Here is a 26,567-nt window from a genome sequence, read left to right as displayed (position 1 = left end):
GAAATTTGAAGATCCCTTTGTATTAGAAAGTTGACAGGTACTTAGCACCTAGTTTCAAATTAAGCCTCTGTTAAATAAAAAGAAGGTATGAACCCCTGTTGCTGACATAACAGGAAGGGGCTGAACAGGGAGGAGCTATACCGTAGTTAAGGAAAAGCACAAGCTGGACAGTCAGAACTTCTTGGGACAAGCATCTGGAGGCAGAGCAGCTGCTTCCAGGAAAAGAGAGAGAGAGAGAGACAGAGAGAGAGAGAGAGAGAGACAGAGAGAGAGAGAGAGAGAGAGAGAGAGAGAGAGAGAGAGAGAGAAAGAGAGAGAGAGAGAGAGAGAGAGAGAGAGAGAGAGAGAGAGAGAGAGAGAGAGAGAGAGAGAGAGAGACAGAGAGAGAGAGAGACAGAGAGAGAGACAGAGAGAGAGAGAGAGACAGAGAGACAGAGAGAGAGAGAGAGAGACAGAGAGAGAGAGACAGAGACAGAGAGACAGAGAGAGAGAGAGAGACAGAGAGACAGAGAGAGAGAGAGAGAAAGAAAGAAAGAAAGAAAGAAAGAAAGAAAGAAAGAAAGAAAGAAAGAAAGAAAGAAAGAAAGAAAATAAATGAATATATTTCTCTCACTGAACATCTGTAGCAGCAAGCACCCTGGCGTCCTCAGGGTTTGCTGCTACCACAGGTTCTTGGATATGCTTTGACAAAGGAAAGCAACTCAAAATGGGTTAACAAGCTTCCTTTAATCAGTCAGATGTATATCATTTACCTAGTTCAGGAGAAAAAGATCAGCACCCCAAATTTCAGAACATACAGACAGAATTATCAAGACAGAAACAGATCAAATAGACAGTTTCCAAACTGTCCAACCATTACATCCATACCAGTCAACATCTGGCTTTCAACATCTGGGTTTTTCAAAGCTTGGGGGGGCCTGGACAACGGCTTCCCAGAATACAGATCAAATCACAGAACACTTCTCAAAGTGAACCCCCAAAACAAAGCTACACATCAGGGCTTATATAGCCTTCTCCTGGCTCAGAGAATGTAACAGCCTTATTGACTCACTGGCCAATCAAGAAGTATCTACTGTAAAACAAGCCTCCCACCCCAGGCTTCAGGTGCACTTTAGCCTAGGGGCAGGGAAGATCTTCCAAATTTGCATTCCCATTACATTGGGCCCCAAGATCTTTCATGCCCGTAGCATAGACAATTTACTTTTGAATTAGCACTAAACATCTCTTAGATCACATTTTCAAGGTACAGAACTAAAGTAACAAAGTGGCCACTGTGCCTTAAACAAATACAAAGTACATAGCATTATCACTTCAGTTCAAAACAAGAGTTCAAATAAAGTTGGGGGGGGAAGAGTATCCTTCCCCTCACACAGCTCCAGCCCCTGCCTCCAAGCACACAGAGGGGACTGGGCAACAAAACCAACAAGGTGGGTTCCCTGGGGATCCAAGGCACTTCATCCCACCCACCATAGTCACAAGTCCATCCTCCCCCTGGGTCCCAAACTTTGGGATGCAGCCAGGAAACACATTCAGTGCCCCTGCTTTGCTGCTCAGTTCTTATCTTTTCTGGTGGCTGAATTCCGAACTCCCGGGCTCCTTCTCCTCCTGCAGGCGGCAGCCGCTCCTGGCTTCTGCCCAAGTCCCAATGCAGGCAGTTGACCATTCCTGCTCTCAGCTCAGCGAAGTCTGCATGCAGGCCATTCTTCTCTCCTACTCCACGGCTCCACAGAATCACAGCTACCACAACTGGGAAACAAACAATTATACCAGTCCCCATACTTTCCTTTTACTCTGCAGATCCTGTTCGTGATGCCATTTTGTAGCAGCAAGCACCCCGGCGTCCTCAGGGTTTGCTGCTACCACAGGTTCTTGGATCTGCTTTGATAAAGGAAAGCAACTCAAAATGGGTTAACAAGCTTACTTTAATCAGTCAGATGTATATCATTTACCTAGTTCAGGGGAAAAAGATCAGCACCCGAACTTCAGAACATAACAGACAGAATTATCAAGACAGAAACAGATCAAATAGACAGTTTCCAAACTGTCCAACCATTACATCCATACCAAACAACAACTGGCTTTCAACATCTGGGTTTTTCAAAGCTGGAGGGGCCCTGGACAACGGCTTCCCAGAATACAGATCAAATCACAGAACACTTCTCAAAGTGAACCCCCAAAACAAAGCTACACATCAGGGCTTATATAGCCTTCTCCTGGCTCAGAGAATGTAACAACCTTATTGACTCACTGGCCAATCAAGAAGTATCTACTGAAAAACAAGCCTCCCACCCCAGGCTTCGGTGCACTTTAGCCTAGGGGCAGGGAAGATCTTCCAAATTTGCATTCCCATTACAACATCTGAAGTCTGGGCTGCTGCTGCTGGACTGGAACTTCCATGGAGAAAGTGATGTTCATTTTGACAATGGGAGAGTGATTTTCTTTTTGAGAATGGGAGAAAGTGATTTTGATTTTGAGAATAGAGTTGCTGAAGGCTTCTGGGGTCAGCTGGAGCTGCTGAGGACTTCCGAGGGCCGACTGGAGCTGCCAGAGGAAGCATGACTGTGGTGTCAGCACTTTGTCTGTCTGTGACTCTGTTAAGTTTTCTCTTCAATATGGAGCAGGAACTGCATGGAGAGCTGGATGAGGAGCTGGGAGCTGTTGGCCTTTGAACTCAGGTGGCAATTGGTTAGGTTTGGGCAGGAGCTGGGACCATGGAAGAGGAACCATGGAAGCTGAAAGCCTGCCCTGAGTCAAGATGAAAAGACCTCTGTGGATACTGAGTAGTGACTGATGAAATTGTAACTTACTTGTGACTGAGGAGTGCATGACCTGTATATATTTTCCACTACCCCTTAAGAGAGTATTGAGTAGTGACTGATGACTGAGTAGTGACTGATGATTGAACAGTGACTGAAGACTGAATAGTGACTGATTTGTAACTTATTGTGCCCCATGGGTGGAGGATTTTGACCTTTTGTATTTTGTGTCCCTTAAGGATGATTGAATAATTGAGTTACTAAATGATTGTACTTTGTTCAAAACTATTTGACCACTTTGGTGAAAACTATGTGTCCATTTTAGTGTTAAGTTGTTGAGCTGTGACATGTTGAATGCTGTATTTTGATTTTCTATGATAAGTTTTCAATAACATTGTCAATGCTGTATCTTGATTTTCTGTGAATATTTTGCTGTGCTTTGTTATTGAATAAATAGAGAGCTTGCTATACTATGTAATCAGAATCTTGAAAGCTGTTCACAGCAGCAGTCCTCCAGAAAGCTGCTTGTGCTTGGCTTTACACATCATGGGAAATTGTATGTGTCATATGTGTCTCTCCTTTGGTCTTTGTGTTATTCACACTATTGATACTTCTGAATACTTTCAGATTTTCTGAAATAATACAAATTGCAATTATGTTGTCCCCATAAGCCAATAACCAGAAAAGTCTGTCATCCAATCATGATCTTGACTTTTAATTCATAATATATTGTCAACACATCTATATTTTGAAGATGGAATATGGAGAATATTTCCTTGTGAAGACATAGCCTCTTCTCATCTCTTGATGTCACAACTCTTAGCTAATGAACACTTTTTCCCTCACCTCTTCTGTAAGTCAAAAGGTGGGAGTGGAGTTATTGGTGGAAAGAGGAGAGGACTGGAGTTTTTCAGGGCACTAAGCTTTGTTTATCCCACAGTTACCTTTTTAATTACACATTAGCACAGTTTACATACAAATACAATAAGTGTAAAGGTTGATGTGAGAATCTATTTGTTGTAGTCACTGAAAGTGACTGCAGTTAATGTCACTAAATTATTTATATTGTACTAGAAGGCAAAAAGTGAGTCAACAGCAGAGAAAAAATTTTAAAAATAGTTTCACACCTTCTGACATTTCTTCACATCATGAGTGTGTAGGTTTTCCCCCTTAGGGCTTAATTGTTTTTGTTCTGGAGACAGTACTTATTTTAGGTGGAATCTTTAAATTTTCCTAATTTACATGTAGAACCAAAGACATCTACAATGCTTTTACAAATCTGCTTCTTTCACTCTTATTAGAATAAGAGATGACTTTTCATGAACATACCATTTCTTTGCAACTGGATAAATCACAAAGCATGTTGATAGGACCATAGTTCTAGAACTAAAGGCTATCTTAGCAGTCATCCACTTGTAAGTTGATAGGATAATAGATTTAGAGACATGAGAGGTCATCTAATCTAACCACCTCAATTTCCAGGTGAAGAAATTGAGGTTAAGTCACAAAGGTAGTAGCAAGTACCAGAGTTGGGATTGTACCCTGGTTCTATGATTCTGAGTTCAGCACATTTTCCTTTGTGTCATGAGGGCACAAGCAGATGTTGACTTTTTAATGTTAACCCAAATGAATTCCTAATGGATGGCATTTCAGAAAATGCATGCAAGTGGAGTGAAAACATTTAGGCCATGTCAGGAAAGATATTTTAGGGAAGGGGTCAACTAGTATGGTGGGTTAATTGGCCCCTGTAATTATCTTTTCTGAAATCTCCTTGCTTTTCCTCCATATCAACTTGATTAAATTCTATTACATACCCATTATTTTCTGGGTTCTTTTCTAGCTATATCTGAACCTACAGATTTCATAAATGTTTAGAAAATATTCTTAATGATATCCCCATGCATATGTGTGTATGAATTGCTTACAATTTAGGTGTCTATCAATTGGGCACTGCCTATATTTGGAAAAGTGAGAAGTATTTCATGGGTAAATGTGAAAACATGGTCTTTAGCATTATTTTGTAACTTTTTTTTGCCTCCTAGATGTGATTTCTGTTTTGCTATTTCCAGGAAAGCAGCAAGACTCAGGAAGCTTATTGATAGCCTTGAATTTTGAGGACTTGGTACTAGCTATCCCTGTCTGTAATTTATAAAAGGCTCCAGGTAGCAAGTCACTTTCAGGTAGATGCCTTCTTCCTCCTTAGCTACATCTTACCTTATCTGCAAAGTGGTGTGATCAAAGAGTTTTTAATGAGTATTTAGTACATATAAGGCAAAGAAGGAACACCAAAATCATGCCCTTTATCTCAAAGAACAAGTTCTCTGAGTACAGAAATAGAAATTAACTTTCCAGAGCTACCAAGAGTCTCTGAATATTTTAGAAAGCTAACAACCTTGAAAACTTAAAACAATCTTCAGTCTGTACAATTATAAATACAGTCAACTGGCAAATCTAACTGCTTTCATTTCTGCTTCATAACTTTTATTTGACCACCCCTCACTTTAGAGGCAGGGGATGTGCTAGAAAAGATTTAAAGATGGGAGTGTACCACTTGTGAAGAATATTGACTTTAAAGGTAGAGGGTCTAGGTTCAGTTGATACCTGTAATGTGACCCAGGGAGTAGATTGCTGGACTTGGAGTCAGAAAAACCTGAGTTCAAATCCTGCCTTAGACATTTATTAACTGTGTGACCCCGAACAAGTCACTTAACCTCTTTCTGCCTCAATTCCTTCAGCTGTAAATTAGCATCAAGAGTTATTATGAGGATCAAATGAGCAAGTATTTATAAAGGCTTTGCAAATCTCAAAGTCTTATATAAATGCTAGCAATAATTATTTCTGCTTGTGAGGCCTTGGTCAATTAATTTCCTCATCCTAATCCAAATAATGGGGGAGCTGGACTAGATGGTACTTTGTGGTATTTATAGCTCTTAATTTATGACTGTGATTGTACTATACCATCTCTAAGACTTAGATCTTTCAACTCTACACCTGCCATTGGCACAGCCAAATGTTTTGTTTAGACTAGAAATTCACCAGTCTACTGTAACTTTCATCTTCCAATCTCCAACCTTTCTTAGTTATTCTGTAAAGAACAGCTTTGTTGCTACTGTAAGCTTACCAGTCTGATTAGGTCACTTTGCTATGCTCATCCATACCATGGGTCCCTATTGTCTTCGGAACAGATGAAAATTCAAAACTTGAAAAGCTGTTAATACTCCCAGTATCCTGGCCACCTTTCATTTAATGCTACCTCAGTAGACTAAATGGCACAGTATATAGAGTGCCATACCTGTTGTCAGGAAGACTCATATTCCTGAGTTCATATATGGCATCAGATACTTACTAATTATGTGACCCTGGGCAAGTCACTTAACTCTGTTTGCTTTAGTTTCTTCATCTGCAAAATGAACTGGAGAAGGAAATGGCAAACCACTCCAGTATCCTTACCAAGAAAAGTCCAAATGGGGTCATGAATACTTGGACATAACTGAACAACAACAAAACTTGGTTCTTTCTCTTCTGCCTCTACATCAATCAATCAAACAACAAACATTTATTAAATGCCTACTTGTGTACCACTAGCAAAATATTACGTTAGGCCCTGGAGAAACAAAGACAAAAATGTCTTTTTGAGGAACTTAGAGACCATGGAGGGAAACATTCACTACAGGAATCTTTGTACATATAGACACTCGTATCTCCACTCAAGGTAACCCAAATCCTAGTGACCTAGAAATATGACTTAGTTTCCACTTTTCTTGTGATAATACAAAGGTATCAAGCACTTGCCTCAACCCCACCCCAAACTGAAGCTGGCAACATTTCCCAGTGGTGCCGGAACCATATTAAAATATAATTGGGAATTATTTGGCAAAATGAATAAAATACAATAGAACATAGACAATGTTAATATCTGATTTTCTAAGTTAATATGTGGCCTTCTCTCTGATAGTATCATATTCTTCTTGCTTGTACATCATTGTTGGCATATTATCTCCCCCAATTAGAATGTGAGTTCCTTAACAGTAGGGACTTTTTTACTTCCCTTTGTATTCCCAGCACTTAGCATAGTACCTGGAACTGGGATAGGCACTTAATAAATGCTTGCTGATTTCTCTTAGTAAGGCTAGGAATAGCAATAGACCAATGGGAGGCAGCTGGTGGCACAGTGGATAGAAAGCTGGACCTGGAGTCAGGAAGACCTGAGTTCAAATGTGATCTCAGACTCTTACGAGGACCGTGAGCTTAGGCAAGTCATTTTAGCATCTATTTGCCTCAGTTTCCTCAACCATAAAATGAGGATAGTTATAGTACCTACTTCACAGGCTACTGGGAGGATCAAATGAGATGATACTTGTAAAAAAAAAGTGCCTGCTGTATAGTAAGTCCTACGTAGAGGCCTATTTCCTTTACTTTCACTCTTCCCCCTAGCAATTTCATTGGTATAAGCTTCTCCTGGGTGAGCAGACTCTTACTAATGCAGACTCCAAACCTCATGTTCTTAGATGCCAGTGTCTGTATGTACAAAGATTCCTGTAGTGAATCTGTTTCCCTCCATGGTCTCTAAGTTCCTTGAAAAGACATTTTTGTCTTTGTTTCCCCAGGGCCTAACATAACATTTTGCTAGTGGTACACAAATTGATCCTCTTTGAAAATGAAGGACAAACAACCAGAGCAGAGGTTAAATGACTTGACCTCATCTTCTTAACTCTAAGATTAGTTTTCTAATCACTATACCATACTGCTTCTCATGAGGCAGCTAGGAATGGAAAATGACCCTGACCCTTATGTAGCTCTCTTCTGTTTATTCGTGGACTGACATAGGTATAGAAGAGGAACGGCAAAGAGTGTTAATAATCAATTTTTATATGGTCTTTAACATTAATTTAACCCTTAGTCCTCTGAATTTCAAATCTTGGTCTTGTGACCAAAATGCTGATACACCGCTAGAGGAATTGAATCATGTCCATATTAACATTCTTGCTATGAAGAAAACAGAAGAGATAAAGAAAGCAGGACTAAATTGAGGGATGGCTCACAGGCATTCTTCATGGACTAAATAAGGAGACAATTCATTGCATGTTAAAAACCGTTAAAAAATATTTTATGAGATACCTGGTTGTTTTTCCTTACAACACTCATGGGCATAGCATAATGAAAAATGACAACCATTGAGATGATCTGTACCAACATATACAACAATTTTACCATCTCTGTGCTAACATTTGCTTCAGAGGATAGGTATAGAAATTCTGTGCAGAACTGGACAAGACCTTCTAAACTGAGAAAACAGACTAATTCAGGATGACTTTGATGCAAAAGTAATCCCATGGAAGGACAGTGAAAAGATTGCTGGAAAATATGATTTATGATCTTGAAATGAAAGCAGATGGAGATATGTAGATGATTCAGAAATCCAACCTCTCACTTTCTTCCAAAAGAGATTTGGAAGACAATGGACATGATAAACGATATAAAGCAAAAAGAAGTTAGTCTGGTTGGGGATGAATGAGTGATTAGTTACTGATGTAAGTACTGGTGTCAGAAGAAGCTATGTGTGGACAGTTAGATCACCAGTTGGTAATAGCAAAGGTAAAAACTAATACCAAGGGTGGCCAGGTAGCACAACGAGGAAGAGTGCTGGCTCCAGTGTCGGGATGACCTGGGGATCAAATCCGGGCTCATACACTTAGCACCACACCCAGAAATAACTGGCCGTGTAACCTTGAGCAAGTTACTTAACTCCGATTGCTTTAAAAAAAAATTAATACCAAATCAGGAGTTAGGATAAGGAAGATAATATGCAATTATGACAACTAACTTTTAAATAATTTATTTGTTGTATAAATGAGAACTGAATGAAAGTAAAGACATTGACTATAACTATATAGTAAATAATGTAAATATAAATACAATATAAAACAGTCACTAGAAGGACAAGGACAAAAAAAAACTCAACCAACAAACCTCTGATCTTCTTGCCAGACTGAGAGATGTGGCAGCCAAAGGCCATAATAATTTAGAGTACAAATTCATTTGCAAAACTTAATGGAAGAAGAGCATGGAACTAAAATTATGAACAGTATCACCTCACAAAGCAGTGTAAAAAATAGAAAGAAAAACTAGCTTTCAGAAGCTTGGAACAAGACCCAAGGTGCCATCATTGGTGAAATTGAAATTAAATGGCATCAGAGGCAGCTAGGTGGCACAGTGAGTAAAGCACTGGCCCAGGAGTCAGGAAGACCTGAGTTCAGTTCCAGCCTCAGATACTTAACACCTACATGAAAAAAAAAACTAGCCATGTAACCTTGGGCAAGTTACTTAACCCCAATTGCCCTCCAAAAACAACAACAACAAAAGAAATAAAATAGCATTAGACATTTCCTCTCTTCTTTGTAATTCATTTTAGGGGAGAGAAGGTTTTAAAGTAGAGGTATTATTGCCTCTTGACTTATCATTGTTATTACATGGGCTAGGTTAGTAAGATTTAAACTTAAAGATATAGCTCCTGATATAATCATAATTATATAAATAGTCCTTTAAATAAGAGAAACAGAAAGTAAACCATACAGTAACAATTATCTGATTATTATTATTGTTATTAACAAAAGTAATAGCTAACATTTACATAATACTTTAGGATTTGAAGAATGCTTTATACATATTATCTCATTTGATCCTCACAACTCTAGATAGTAGATAGTATTATTATTATTATTATTTTCATCAGGTTACAGATAAAAAACTGAGCCAGACAAAACTTGCCAATTATCCTATGAAAAAATATTTTTGGCCTTATGAATAACCTGTGAGGTAGGAACCATAAGTGATAAGTGGGGAAGCTAAGGCCCAGAGGCCTCTCTGGTTAGTAAGACTTACAAGCATTGGTTGCACGGCCTGAACTGAGGTCTTCCCTGAGTCCCAGATCCAAGACTCCCTTGTTTTACATGACTGTTTCATTAAATTATTTTTCCCTCCTTCCTGGTATTTTGCTACCTTGCTGAACATCAAAACATTTATTGTAGACTACAGGGCTCCGAGGCTATGTTGTTTAGCAACTGGGAAACATCAAACCCTCAAGGCCAATTTTGTCATTGTATGAACTGAAAATTCTTGTAGTTTTTTTTTTTCTCTCTCAGCTTTAGCTCGGCTATTTTTTTTAGAGACCCAATTAGAAATCAAAAGGGACTTTGTCAGAAAGCCAAATTTCATAGTATTTTTTAATTTTAGGACCCCTCATTTTCTAATTTCAAAGTTATAACTTAAATGTGCCAAGTTTGTGGCATTTTTGTGATTGGACAAAGCAACAAATAGAGCAGCAAATGTATCAAGAGAAAGAAAGAACATTCCTGAAGGTTGGTATCCCATTAACTTGAATTCTTGATTCTCAGTTTGTCAATCCATTTTGGGTATCCCATCACAACTTCAGCACGAGAAACATATGACCAAAGTCCAGTTTCTCTCCCATTTTAATTTACAGAAAAGCCATTAAATTTATAATCAACAGCAAATTTCAAGAGCAAGAAATCTTGTTTTTCCTTCCTTTTTTGACTTGTGAAGTCAAAGAAGAAGAAGAAAAGCCTAAACTATTCTACTCAAATCCAAGTACAATCCCAATCAGAGTGTTTTGCTAAGTTTCTTACTTCCTTCTCCAGGTTTAGTAGGGACTATTTCCTCTCCCCTGTCAGTTTTATAACTTTTCCTTCCTCCTCTGTCTAGGAAATAGGAGATGGGGTAAGGGGAGGAAAAGGGATTATTAGTTCTAAATCTAATTTTTGCACTCAGCACTAAACTGAGGGCTATTTGGACCAATTTGTCACTGCAATAGTTAACTTCCCTCATCCCCCTGAATTTCTCAGACTCAAGATTTGGGTCTGAACTTTTTTTTTCCTTTTATGGCTCCTGCCACAGCTTCTTTAATTTTTTTTCTTAAATTTCGGTAACAGCTTCCAAATCTTCATTCTGGGACTTGAGGGTACAATACTGTTATTCTATGTGGACACAACTTGGACAAATTATAGGGAGCCACTGTATACTGTCTAGATGCTGGGAATACATCTCCCTCAGGACTCCCATTTGAATTTTGTTTTGTTTTTTGACTTCTTTCTCTATCCATTGGTGGACAGCAGCAGAAGATTTAGGACTGCATTAATTATTCTAATAAACCCATGATTCAGTCAAAAAGGTATACCTTGATACCCATGCTTTCTGGTAATGGGGCAGCCCATTCTTTGCACTAATTTCTCTCCTTCCCTTCTAAGCATGCTCTTAAAAACTCCCTGACAGACAGATGGAAATCTGACTTCTGATAACAGTTGTGTCATTACCAGATTCAAAGGATTCTGGTCTGACACAATGGAGCATGTTCAGGGTTATTTTGCTATCATAACTTTTGTTGAATAATGCACTGAGAGAGAAGTTAAACAGTCTCTGTTGCTCCTAAGCAGCAAAGCTAGTCCACATATTTCCCATGGCCCCAGAAATGTCTTGACCTCCAGGGATTCAATGACTGACACTGGAAGTTTGTTTTACCCAGACAAGAACTTTTGTTAGAGCTTAGGAATCTACTCTCTGGGAATTAGAGTTGTGGAGGGTTCCTGGGGAAGGGGTCACATGAGAAATGCACTTGGCTAGAGCCTCAGACTGAGTGAAGTAGCATTTATACCACAGAGTATTTTTTCCACCCTAAGGTCAAGTACTGGGCACATTCTGAGGTTCCAGGAAATACATTGAGATCTGAAAGAGAGTCTAGTCTAGACCTATTTTCACAATTAAGCCATTTTTTTTCATTTTTATAGGAATAAATGAACATCTTGTTTGCCTGATACTATCAGGGATTTAAGAACCATTGGAGGGAAACTTAGATCCTTTTCAAGAGAACGAAACCAGGATGATACTAAATTTTCTAGGCTTTTCCAGGGTGGGTGTGATAAGACAGATTGAGATTTAATGAAAAGCATACCCCATCTCCCCAATTGTATTTGGGTCCTTGTGTCAGAAGGGATGTCAACAACAGAGTTACATAAAAATATGAGAAAGGCTAGAGGCAGGTTTTTGCCAAGAGTTTTACACAGTTGTTTAAACATGAGTTTAAATATGTAACTCTATGCAGTAGATTCCCAGGTCTGTAGTCAGCCCTGGTCTATGTCATGACCTCCATACAGTTCTATATGATCCATACCTATGTGATATTTCCACCTGGATTTGTCATAGGAATGTCATATTCAGTATGCTAGTCCAACTGCTTACCATTCCTCCTGACTTCCAAATTCCCTTATTTCTGTCCAGGGTACTAACATCCTTCCACCTACCCAGTTTCACAACCTCTTTCCTCTTTTTCACTTCTGCTGTCTAGTCAAATGTCAAATCTTGTCCATTTTGCTTCCAAAATATTTCTAACATACATGCTCAAATATGGCTTCAAACACCTACTAGCTGTGTGATCTTTGATGAGTCATTTAATCTTTTTTGCCTCAGTTTCCTTACTTTTAACACGAGGATGATAACAGTACCTACCTTGCAAGGCTTTTGTGAGGATCAAAGGAGATAATATTTGTAAAGTGCTTAGTATAGTGCCTGAAACATAGTAGGCATTATTTAAATGCTTGTAACCTTTCTTCCTTGACATAGAAGCCCATCTTCTCAGATATAAGATTGGATGGTGAAACATAAAGCAGTAGCATCTCTATTAAAATTGCTTCAGACCTCATGGTAGGAAGGGGGAGAGTTTTGAAGGGTGGGAGGAGAGGATGAATTCTGTTTTGCACAGTCGGAGGTACATAGTGGATGTAAGTAGATTATGGCACAGGGAGAACAATATGCTGAAGTGGCATAGTTAACAAAATCACAGATTTAAATGATTTAAAAAAAAACAGAGAGGTGGGGTGGTCATATGATAAGAGTAAAAGGCAGCAGATGAACAGACTAGTGCTTCTCTTGTATCTACAAAACATTAAAAGATGAGGAGGGTGGTTGCTAGGTGGCTCAGTGAATAGAGCCCTGACCCTGGTGTCAGGAGGATCTGAGTTCAAATCCACCCTCAGACACTTAACAATTGCTAGCTGTGTGACCTTGGACAAATCACTTAACACCAATTGCCATGCCTGCCCCCCTCCAAAAAGACCAAAACAAAAATGAGGAAGAAGCCCTCTAGCTGGTTGTATAGATCCTCCTTGGAAAATTTATGGAAAGCCATGGAACATATTCACTCAGGATAAGAAGGCAGGTAGAGTTTGTAATCCTTTATTGGTGGAGGGAATGTTCACCACCACCACTATCCTCCTCCTCTTCCTCCTCCTCATCCTCCTCCTCATCCTCATCACCATCATCATCATCATGATCATCATCACCATCATCATTGTAGACATTATACAGAGCCTACTATGTGCCAGGCACTTTACGAAGTAGTTTACACAACAACGAGGCTCTCATTTATCAAATCCCTGAAGAAACTATTTATTGTACGTGTTTTATTTTTTTGGATCCATAAACATCTTGAAAGCAGGGTCTGTGTTCAATGTTTATTTTATGATTTCAAGTTCTATGTATTCTATATTTATTTAGTAGTCTCAAGTACTGAAAATTTATGAAAAGTCTTGGAATGTAGTCACACAGGAAGAGAATGCAGGAGAGTTTGCAATCTTTATTGGTGGAAGGAATATTCACCACCACCACCATCATCATCATTAACATTATATAGAGCTTACTATGTACCAGGCACTGTGCTAAGCAGTTTATACAACAATGAGGCTCCTCATTCATGAAATCCCTGAAGAGACTATTTATTGTACAAGTATTATTTTTTTGTACTTATAAGCTTCTTGAGAGCAGGGTCTCCATTTTATATTTATTTTACAGTTTCAAGTGCTATGTGTTCTATATTTATTTTATAGTTCCAAGTACTGAAAAAGACTGTCTTTGTATAGGTGCTTAATAAATATTTGTTGATTTGTTAACATAAGGATTAGTGACTATTATAAATTCCATGTGGGAAGAAATTAGAGACAATTCACTTTAGTTCTTTTTGACAACCATCGTAAGGGACTGGAGTACAAAAGAAGAGCTTAGAATTGTAGAACATTAGAGCTGAAAGGGACCTCAAAAGTCATCAAGTACAAAGTTCTCATTTTATAATTAAGAAACTGAGCCCTTAGAATTTAAGTGACTTGAGCAAGACAGCCAGCAGTAAACATCTTAAGACATAGTGAAACTTAGAAATAACAACCCCCAAGTTGTATAGAATGGAAATTTAGAGACATGCTAACATCACAGAAGCAGTTATGAATGACTGCTAAACATGACCCTTTCAAATCTCTAAAGATGCCTGGAAAATCTGGAGTGGGAAGAACTGTTTTGTTTCTTTCATCTTTGGTCACACCAATGCTGTAGACAGATACAGACTTTGAAAGGATAGCATTGAGGTCATGATAGTCTTTGAAAATTCTATGCTATTTTGGGACAGTTCTGAATACTACTCAAAGAATAATCAGCCAGAATTTTTTGCTTGTGATGTTTTCCTACAAGTTAAATTTTTTTTAACACACTTCTCCAGAATGTATTTGCTGACCAAAAATAAGTAAAACACTTGTCAAGGGACACCTCCCTCTAATGCAAAACCACAATTTTGGATTGAGTTGTAGATTTGCTGAATATTAGAGCTAGAGGCAGTTCTCTCACCTGTAAAACAGAAACAAAATACTGACCTAACCTACCTGCCCTACAAGGCTGTTGTCAGAATCAAATAAGAAATAAAATATAGAGTATGATACAGTTAATTGTGAATTTGGCACATTCTCTTTATAAATAGACACTTAGGATTATAACAAATTAAGGAGACCTCAGTTTAAAAATGGTAGTTGTCAATATATGTGTGTAAATGACCCTAAATAATAAATTTAATAATAGAAATAATTGTTAGTCACCAACGCAAGTGTTAGGGAGGTTGTATGGTTGTTAAGAAATGAGTGCAAATTTCTTGAGTGTGCATGGAGAAAAGATTAGCCATGTGCATACATGAAGAGGGTTTAAGAGGCATTGAATAGAATCCTATGGTAAGTCCAAATAAAAATTAAATTATAAATGTGAGATCCTTAGGGCATTGGATCCTGTTATTCTTTTTCTCTGTCTTCCCTCCATATTATCCTCCTCCTGATTGTCTCTTTCTCCCCCCCCCCCCGCCACCCCATACAAACACAGAAAGACTCTCGAAATGCTAAGTATATAGTTCAGTTATATAAGTGTTATCACAGTCATGAATGTAGGGCAATTAGTTTGAGAAATAAGAAGGTGGAAGCAGTTGTGAAGCACTCTTATTAGGGCTCCAGCCTCTCTTTCCCTCTGAGGCTGCTTGCAACCACCCTACAAAAGCACAGCTAGCCAAGCCTTTGAGACATTAATCCTACAGAATCAACAAACTATGTGGTCAGGATGGGGAACAAGAAAGCCACATAAGATTTTTGTTTTAGACCAGTGTGGGAATGGAAAATCTGGATTTTCTGGTATAAACATCTTCTCTGGTGTCATGTATGTTCTCAAGGAGAAGCTTATGGAATGGGATATATGCATGTATATACATACTTGCACATATATGTACATATACATATATAGCACACATGTACACAAATACAGTTATATACTAGGAAGAGCCCTGGTGCTAAAAATCAAAAACCCCAAATTGGAGCACTGTACCAGATCCAGCATTTCTTTTTTTTTTTTAAGCAATTGGGGTTAAGTAACTTGCTCAAGGTTACATGGCCAGTTATTTCTGGGTGTGGTGCTGAGTATCTGAGCCCGGATTTGATCCCAGGTCATCCCGACACTGGAGCCGGTGCTCTTACTCACTGAGCCACCTGGCCACCCATAAGCAATTGGGGTTAAGTAACTTGCTCAAGGTTACATGGCCAGGTGTTTCTGGGTGGATGCTAAGTGTCTGAGCTTGGATTTGATCTCCAGGTCATCCCGACACTGGAGCCAGTGCTCTTACTCGCTGGGCTACCTGGCCGCCCCTCCAGCATTTCTTAATTTGTGTAGATCTGGGAAAATCATTTCACCCCTCTGATTATTTTTTTCCCCATCCTTAAAGTACTAATATCAATGCTTGTCCTACTTATCGCAAAGGATTGTTGTGAGGACAACAATTTGTAAACTTTGAAGAGTTCTATAAATTTAAGCCATTATCTGATAAGAGATTTCATATAATGGAAAAAGAACTACATTTGGAGTCAGGAAAGACCTGGATGAGAATTCTACCTCTGTTGTAGGAACATGGGCAAATCACTTTCCCTTTCTCATCCAATTTCCTCATTTGTAAAATGAGAATAAAATAAAAAGATAATTTAATCTCAGACTTCAATAAAGGAGGAATAATGGAGATATGGAGGCAAATTTTCCACTATAGTCTGAGGATGATATTTGTTATATTTTTCAAAATTCATTTTCATAAATACAATATAATAACTAAATTTCTACCACAATTAAAGAATGAAATAATTCAAGAAATTTCTGATAATCATTTCAATTTTTATCAATTATATTTAAATTTGGTTATCCTCAATTTGTTGTTGTCTCTATTAAAAAAAACCTATTTTACTTTTTTCATATATAGTTTCCAATTATGTGCAAAATTTAGCAATCATTTTTAAAAAAAAAATTTGAGTTCCAAATTCTCTTTCTCCTTCCTTGAGAAGACAAGCAATTTGATTCTGATTATACATGTGAGGTTATACAAAACACATTTCCATATTAGCCATGTTGCAAAAGAAAACACAAACAAAAGAAAACAATAAAAATAAAGAAACCAAAGAACAAGTATACTTCAATCAGTCTTCAAAGTTCATCAGTTCTCTCTCTGAAGGCGGATAGCATTTTTTTTTTCAGCATGGGTCCTTTGGAATCATGTTGGATCATCATCTCAATCAGAGTAGTAAGTTTTTTCACAGTTGACCATCCTTATAATATTGCTTTTATTGGGTACTGTGTTCTTCTGATTACACTCAATTCACTTTGCTTGAGTTCACATAAGTCTTCCTAGTTTTTTTTGTGAGACTATCCTGCTTGTTATTTCTTATAGCACAATAGTATTCCATTACAATCATATAGCACAATTTGTTTAGTCATTCCTCAATTGATAGACATCCTCTCAATGTGCAATTCTTTGCTTCCACTAAAAGAATAGGTATAAATATTTTTTCATACAAAAATTCCCCTTTCCTTTTATCTTTTTGGGACACAAACCTACTAGTGATATTACTGTATCAAAGGGTATGTGAAATTTTTATCTCCCATTGGGAATCATTCCAAATTGTTGTCCAAAATGGTTCAACTAGTTCACAGCTCCACCAACAGTATATTTTTTCCACATCCCCTTCTGCATTGTCATTTTCTATTTTCTATTAAACTAGCCATTTTAATAAGAATGAGGGTGGTATCTTAGAGTTGTTTCAATTTGTATTTCCCTAATCAGAAGTTATTTAGGGCATTTTTTTCATATGACTATGGATAGCTTTGATTTCTTCTGTTCATAGCCTTTGATCATTTATCAACTGGGTAACAGCTTTTAATTCAGTTCAGTTTTTCCAGTTTCCTGTTATCTTTCTAATTTTGACTATATTAGTTTTGTTTCTGCAAAAGCTTTTTAATTTCATGTAATCAAAATGATAAATTTTACTTCCTATAATCCCTTGTATCTCCTGCTTAGTCATAAATCCTTCCCTTATCCATGGATTGGACAGTTACATTTTTCCATGCCTCCTTAATTTACTTACAATATCTCCCTTTATGTCTAAATAATTTATACATTTTGACCTTATCTTGGTATACGATGAGAAATTTTGGTCTATGGCTAGTTTTTGCCCAATTGCTTTCCAATTTTCCAGCATTTTTCAAAAATCAAATGTTGAATTCGTACCCCAAAAGCTTTAATCCTTGAATTTTTCAACTGCTATATTACTATGCAAACATTATTATGTATTGTATACCTAATCTATTCCAGTGATCCACTTATTCTATATGTTAGCCAGTACCAAATTGTTTTGATGATTAATGCTTTGTAATATAGTTTGAAATCTGGAACTAGGTTACCTTCTTTAACTTGTAAAAAAAAAAGAGTCCCTTGATATTTTTGACCTTTTGTTTTTCCAGATGAATTTTATTATTTTTTCTGGCTCTATAAAATAATTTTTTGTAGTTTGATTGGTATGGCACTGAATAAATAAGTTAAATTAGGTAGATTTGTCATTTTTGTTATATTGGTTTGACCTAGTCATGAGCAATGAATATTTCTCTGTTATTTCCAACTTTATTTGTATGAAAAGTGTTTTGTGATTGTGTTTATACAGTTCCTGAATTTGTCTTGACAGGTAGACATACAAATATTTTATATCATCTGCAGTTATTTTAAGTGGAACTTCTCCTTCTATTTCTTGATGCTGGACTTTGTTGATAATATGTAGAAATGCTGATGATTTATGTGAGTTTATTTTATATCCTGCAACTTTTCTAAAGTTGCTATTTCAACTAGTTTTTTAGTCGATTGTCTGGGATTCTTTAAGTGTACTATTATATCATTTACAAAGAGTGATAGTTTTGTTTCCTCATTATCAATCCTAATTCCTTCAATTTCTATTCCCTCTCTTATTGCTATAGGTAGCATTTCTAGCACAATATTGAATAATAGTAATAGTATACAGCTGAGAAAGTTACACTACTTTCTAGTCCTATTCAGTTTTCTCCAGAGGTCTATCATATCTAACTTTACTATTATTTTATTCACCTCCTTAACTTCCTTATTTATTTTATTATTAGATTTGTCTGGCTCCGAGAGGGGAAAGTTGAGGACCCTCATTAATATAGTTTAACTCTTTATTTTCTTCTGTAATTCATTTAGCATTTTCCTTAAGATTTGGATGCTATGCTCTTTGGTTCATGTATGTTCAGTACTGATTTTGCTTCATTGCCTATGATGGCTTTTAGCAAGATGTGGTTTCCCTGCTTATCCAACCTCCCATGTGGTGTTGGGCTTGAAAAACATCTCACTGGACTTTTTGTTTGCTCTGACTTTTCAGAATTCAATTTGAGATATTATTTTAAAGTTGTTTAGAAGGTAATCTTGGGAGAGTTTAACTGAGTGCTTTCTCTACTCTATCATTCTGGTTCCACCAAATACTGTCATTCTATTATATCTATTTTTAAAAAATGAAATATCTTTTCATGATAAACACATAACCTATTTGAAAAGAAAATCCCCCCACCCCAAAGACGAAACTTGTTCAAGCAAACACAGTACAGATAATTTAAGTACCAGAAATATGTAAAAAGTAAAAAAAAAAACAAAATCCAGAAAATGCAATCCACTGTATTTTTCACTTGAGTTCATAAGTATTGTTTTTGATGGAGAGGAATGAAATCTGTGTTTGCATAGTAGGAATGCTTCAGCAGCAGATATCACTTCAATTTGCTATCCTGAAAGTATGTGCAGAATTTACTAGTTAGATAAGATAAGTTTTCTGGAGAAAGTTAGATGCTTTTATAAGAAAGAATAAAAATAAAAAAAACCAATCATATAAGGTTATATACAGTGCAACAATCCTCATTCAATGGGGAAAATATTGATATCAACTGTAGTTATTATGCTCAAAATGATACTTGGCAGAGCAAATGTAAAAGGTTTTATTTGAAGATAACACACTAAGAAAAGTATTTCTCAAATGTTTTCAGACTTTTGTGATAAATTATTTGAAAAAAAATTCTATTTTGTACCACAGGTGGATAATGTCACAGATGTAGTTAAAGATACTGTTTAATTGCATATGTATGATGTTGTCAATTTTAGAGAACATTCTATTTGATAGAGAAAATTTATTTTAGGGAACACTTCTGTCAAGATGAAATGTAGGTCTATAAGAACAAGTTAAAAACGTGGCCTTTGGTATAATTTAGACACATTGCACATTTCATAGACCATTATTGTTATTGAGAAATATGAGTAAAGAGCTACATGCAATTTTGTAATTTGCTGCTGTGATAATAAACTTCATTAAAAAAAACATCAAAAGGAATACTCTTAGAAAATAAATAGGGGCAAAGCACAGGCTACTTTTTGATGATTGTGAAACATGCTGGCTTTCTCATAGAAAAGTACTTTGAAGGGTTTTTGAACTAAAAAAGGAACTGCCATTTTTCTTCATATTGATAATAAAGATGAATCAGATTCATCTCACAATTAAAATTTCCTCTTGAAACTCAAGTAGTTATAGATGTTTTTGAAAAACCGAATACTTTAAATAAATTTAAAGTTTTCAAGTTCAGACTTTGATCCTCAAATATAAAGTGACTATATTTACAAAAATAGTATAGTTAACTTGTGTGAAGTTTCTTAATTTAAAAAAATCTTGTTCACATGAATTTCAAATATTCTTGTTGAAACATAAGCATATTTACTTGATATTTTAATTGTCACAATTAAGGCATATCCTCTTGTTTGAAAATTTCCCTCCACCAATGCTAATTGAAAGCCATCCATACTTTAGTAGATAGATTCACAAATTCATCCTCACTCATGATAAAATTCCTGAAAATTAATCCAAACTTGTTAAGTTGGTCCTTGGATGATGTGTCTTTACCAGACCCATACTGAAAGGTTTCTATCTTTTTGGGACTTTCCAAAAGGTTGTATTCTTTTTGCCATAATAAGTCACTTTAATGCCACAACAAGACATCAGTGTAAGACTTCGGGGATGCAATATTTTCATGGATAATTACCAAGGATCCATGATTTTTGTCAGTGTAAAGAATTGCTGGTGTGAGAACCAAGGCTGATGACAATGCATCTATAACTACTGTAAATTCCAGGGAATTTCCTGAGGTATGAGTGATTTGGTCCAATGATTCTTCTAGGGTCACATTAAGGTTCAGAGGCATGATTTACATTTACATATTCCTGACTCCAAGCCCAACACCTCAATCCACTATGCCACAGTGACTTAATGCCAACTAAAGTATAAATGACTAGAGAGGCTTATTGGAATGTGTGAGGAAAAGTGTGGTGATTGACACACTTTCTATCTCTTATTCCCTTTAGTTATAGATAAGGATGGTGTATCAAAATGTGAAACTTCTTTTTTTTTTTTTTTAAGCAATCAGGGTTAAGTAACTTGCTCAAGTTTACACAGCCAGTTATTTCTGGGTGTGGTGCTGGAGTATCTGAGCCCGGGATTCGATCTCCAGGTCATCCTGACACTGGAGCCGGTGCTCTTACTCTTACTGGCTGCCCCAAAATGTGAAACTTCTGATAGGAGACCAAGCAAAGACTAATTTTAGAGCCAAGTTTCATCAAAAATCATCTAAGATCAGACTTTGACTCCTTCCAACCTACCACATACTCATAGAATGATTTCATAATGGAATCCTATTTCCTAGGGACCCATAATATTCACCAATTCTACACCAGTGCTAGCATCTCTAATTAATTAAAAGCAGGAAGCATAAAACTCACAAGACCATCAGCAAAGAGATATTTTGGGGGTAGTTTTTCCTAGATGATAAGAGTTTACAAAGATGTAGATAAGATCAAACATTTTAACATAGCAAAGAAATTCTGTGGCATTCTGGGGTGAGAAGTTTAGGATCGTTACTGTAAATAGGTGTCTTGTGATCAGGAATTACACCAAATTATACCAAAGGCCCACATTAGCAGTTAACTGATCAGCCAAAAAGCATTTATTAAGCCATTACTATGAGCCAGGCACTGTGCTAAGCATGAAAAATGTAAAAATTTGAAAATTCCATGCCCTCAAGGAGCTTACATTCTATTAGCAGGAAACTGATCCACTTATATAAGCAGATAGAAAGTATGTTTTATTGAGGACACCAGCCAGTGTTGATGCTGAGATAGGCAGAACTACCATATTGCTTAAGTTTCCATAGCAGCTAGGAAGCAAGTGCTATACTACTCTGATCCCCAAAATGCGTAGGGGCTAAATTAGGTCACTTCTTTGGCCACAGCCTGGTCAGCTGAAGTAGCACAGTGGCTCCTGACATTGTGTTGGCCAGCCTTCCTAATATGCACATTCCAGATATTATCTAAAGATGGAGAAGAGCAATTTTTTTTTTTTTACTGAGCCCAAGCTTCATTCATTGAATCTGGTATCTTTGCAATGTAAAGAGAAAGTAAAGAGGATCCCTACACTGAATTTATGAGAATATGTGGACAGGAGCTTTCTGATAATCAGAAAACATTAATGAATTACAATTTCTGTCATTGGAGGGTGCATCCACATTGAGATCACAAACTCTTTTGAGAAAGTTATAGAGATGATTTTAAGTCTAACTCAGACAATTTCTACAATTACCCTATAAAAACATTTAGTTTAGTACTACATAATAAACAAAAATTGTCAGAAGAAGTAGGAAATATCTTTCAACAAAAATATAGCATGGATGTAGAGCTTTTGCCTACTACTTTTTGCAAGATTTTAACTACTAGATGAAATTTCTATTTAACTTAATTCCAATTAACCATTCCCATGTTGATAAATTGAGATTCCCTAGGAGAGATGGCTGCTACATTTACTAGGGGTTTTACTCAGGTTTTTAGGAGCAACCTTTATGAGTGGTTCTCCCTACAAACATTGTAGCTCATTAATTCCCATGAACAAATCATCTAACTCAATCAACTTAATTTGCTAATGGAATAGGGGACTGGCAGATGCTTAGAATCCCTTTGCTGCTGTTTCCTACCTAGAATAGGTTGAGGACCCTGCTTCTAGAAGACGCATGATAAAGTTTAATGGAGCTACGTCAGAGAGAATTTGTAACTGGATCCAGTCTGCTAAGCATATGTTGAATGGTACCCTCTTTGCTTTCATAGCTAGAACTGGGGCAGTGCTTTCAAAGGACATTAAAAATCCAGAGTCAACATGTGGTGTAGCAGCAAGCACCCCAAGTGTCCTCAGGGTTTGCAGCTACCACAGGTTCTTGGATCTGCTTTGTTAAAGGAAAGCAACTCAAAATGGGTTAACAAGCTTACTTTAATCAGTCAGACATATATCGTTTACCTTGTTCAGGAGAAAAGGTCAGCACCCTGAACCTCAAAGTATACAGGCATAATTATCAAGACAGAAACATCAAGTAGACAGATTTCCAAACTGCCCAACCATTACATCCATACCCAGTCAACATCTGGGTTTCCACATTCTGGGTTTTTCAAAGCCGGGGGACTCTCAACAACGGCTTCCCAGAATTCAGCTCAGATCACAGAACACTTCTCAAAGTGAGTCCCAAAAACAAAGCTACACATCAAGGCTTATATAGCCTTCTCCTGGCTCAGAGAATGTAACAACCTTATTGACTCACTGGCCAATCAAGAAGTATCTACTGAAAAACAAGCCTCCCCCACCCCAGGCTTCAGGTGCACATTAGCCTAGGGGCAGGGAAGATCTTTAAAATTTACATTCTTATTACATTTGGTCCCTTGAAAATGGGTCCTGATTCCTTTGCCTCATCATCTATTCTTCCATTTTTGCTGAAGGTGATTAATCTGAAGTCTTGACCTTCTGAGATTCCAAAGGACAGAAGAGTGAGCCCCCAAGAGTTGAGTTCAATGTGGAATTGTGCAGCCAGCTCAGCATCATACCTTAGGGACTTATACCAGCAGTAACTGAGATGAGGCCTCACACTTATCAATGTTATATTTGGATGTGAAGTTGCTGGGACCAAGGATATGTAGAAACTAGTTATGGCAAATGAATTAGATGATTCAATCCTACTGCTACTTTCCTACTAGTCTGGGCTCATCTTCTACTCAACTAAGTTTTCTTCTTGATAGGATCAATAGTCTCTGGGATTCCTGCATTTCATCTGTTTACATCTTTAGTTGAGATTATGTTCTTTCAGAAAGGGCAGAAAACTTTAGTTTAGGATTGGCAAAAGACTGGGGACTGAGGTTCTTCTCTACCTAACAGGGAGGTGGCAGTACAGAAAAGTACTGTATTATTATTATTATTTAAATATAGTTCTGTAGCATTTTAAAAAGTTAGCCAACTCTTCCTATATCAGAAATGAGTCTCCACAGTGAGAAACTTCATTCTAGCTCATGGGGAATAACTAAATTCTTATCTTTGCCAGCTAAACTCTAACCAACAATGTATAGTTGTCTAATCATCACATAAAAATTCTGGGTTATTAGATTATTATTAAATATGGTTATTATTGTTAATGTTCTTTGGTAAATTATATACAAATGAGCAGCTAACATAGAACACAAAAGCAAATTTTGCCCTGGCCAAATGAACTGTCTCAATAGTGCTTTCTTAATATTCTTCATATGCAAATCTCATTGTTTTTTATTTGCTCCTTTTAAACAATCGTTAAATTGTTTAATTGTCAAAGTCTCATCCTCACCAAACAAAACAAAACCCCAAATAAACAGTAATTTTAAAAAATCAAACATATCTTGGAAGGCTTTTAATAGTAAAAGCATAAGTTATTTGTTTTAACCACTGTCAATAGACAAAAAAACATTTAGATAAGGGACAAAACAGGGACAGATATAATTTTTATAAGAATTGTTGAATACTTGCTTTTAATACATTTACTTTACCAAAGTCAAATAATTCAAACTTAAAATAACTCTTCTCTGTGGTCACTAAAATACATGAAATGATTCATTGAAAAAATGGTCTTGGAGCTGTGATTTGGAGAGGTCCAACTGAAATCAAACCCAGAATCCTGAAATATGTTTCCATCTCTTTAGCACAATAATCATGGGCTTTTAATTAAAATTGTAATATGATTTACTTTGAAAAATATGGAGGGAATCATTCCCAGATACATCCCCAAGAACCTTCTGCTTAAAGAAACACAAATGCAGGGAAGTGCTATGGATTTTTCCACTAAATGTGTTCAGACACAGTTTGGCTTCATCATAATCAATTTGATAATTAGAAGAACTCTCCGTGGAGGACAATAGATTCAGCATTCATTAAAACAGTTCACAAGTAACTGTATACAGATCTCCTTATGAATTCAGACAGTGCTTTTAAGTTTGGGGCTTTTTTTGTATTCTTTCAATACCTGTGCCCTCTCATCACTTGTGAATTACAGTCGAGTCTCCTGAGGATTTGAAGAAAATGTTGAAAAACTATTCTGAATGAATTGTAGCCCCAATACCCAGGTGCACTCCTTGAGTACAACACCAAATTTAAACATCATGGATTTTTCTAAAATGCAAAGGAGCAAGACAGTGTTTTATGAATCTCAAGTATCTTGAAATTGCCTCCTACTTCAGAACATTTTTTCTATCATGCATATGGCATTATGTGAATGCTCTTTAATTTCTTTGGTGTGTATTTCTTCCAGAAAGTAATCAATTTTAGTGAAATGTTTGTTTCAGATTTCAAGGCTTTTGTTCTTTGTCCAAAAGAAAAAATATCTTAAAAAATCCACTTTTGTTTATAAAATATTCCAGCTGAAATCTTAACCATATAGTTGCCTTGTGCATTTGCTTTAAAAATGATCTATTACTGTTCTTAGAAGAAATCATCAAACTTGCAAGTGTCTGATATGAATGCGGTTTGAACAAAACAATCTATTTAATGAATAACAAAATATAAGGAGAAGTTCAGACAGGCATAGAAAAATTGAGACGGAACAATTTTGAGATTCTATTAGTGAGTTCTTGGTTTTTTTTTTAAAAGCAATCAGGGTTAAGTAACTTGCTCAAGGTTACATGGCCAGTTATTTCTGGGTGTGTGGTGCTAAGTATCTGAGCCCGGATTTGAACCCAGGTCATCCCGACACTGGAGTCAGTGCTCTTACTCACTGAGCCACCTGGCCACCCCTGAGTTCTTGGTTTTTAAAAGAAAGAAGTCAATGTTGTAAGGGGAGACAAAGTCTTCATTTTATGATAAGAAAACATTCATAATAGATCTTCAGACATTTTTAGCAGTTCTTTGCTCCCAAATAAAATTCTGTTCATTCATAATATAGATTTCAGAGACATTTAAAAAATAGTTGCTCCTGCAAGAGATGACATTTGGGTTAGTATCTTCATATGAGGGGATTGAATGGGAGCATGTGTTTTCAGAAAATAGAGAATAATCCATTTTTGCTAAAATATTGGATACTTACATTGGAGTTAAGACTAGGAAGATAGTTTGGAATTATAGGACAGAGAGCCTTGAATGTGATATTAAGGAATTTGGATTGATATATCAGAAAATAGAAAGCCATTTGAGCAGTGAAGTGAAATGATAAAGGATGATTTAAGGATTATTAATCTTATAATAGCACAGATTTGTGAGGAATAGCTAGATGTAGGAAGAGAGGATAGGAGATTTTTGCAATAATATATGGAAGTAATTGGGGTATAAAGGTAGTCAAAAATAGAATAGAAAGTTTAAATAGTTGCAACCAGTAAGTTTCAGAGCTGTACTTAAAACCCAAATGTTCTGATCATCTTGTGATCCTTCACTAGACCATACTTGGTTTGCTAAATATGTAAAAAATATAATATAAAGAATGCCTTTACCTTGATCAAAGAGTCAGTCACCTCTTGTTTCCAGTTAGCATAGAATCTTCAGGGGCTCCCTATCACTTTTAAGACAAAATATGAGCCCCTTTTTTAGACTTTTAAAAACTCTCTATTGTTAAGCCTTATTATTCATGCATCTCCTGCATACACACTACCACCCGATCAAGTTGGCTTTCCCATTGTAGCCTATAAATGAAAAGGAAGGAAAGAAGGAAGGAAGCAAAGAAGGAAGGAAGGAAGGAAAGAGGGAATAAACAAGCAGTGTTTTTAAGTGCCTTGCA

This window comes from Petaurus breviceps, unplaced genomic scaffold, assembly GCF_028583685.1.
Source record: "Petaurus breviceps papuanus isolate PSGF00001 unplaced genomic scaffold, PetGlider_PUasm1.0 90784, whole genome shotgun sequence".
Taxonomy (NCBI): domain Eukaryota; kingdom Metazoa; phylum Chordata; class Mammalia; order Diprotodontia; family Petauridae; genus Petaurus; species Petaurus breviceps.
The sequence above is the reverse complement of the archived record's forward strand: the minus strand, read 5'-3'. Positions refer to the sequence as shown.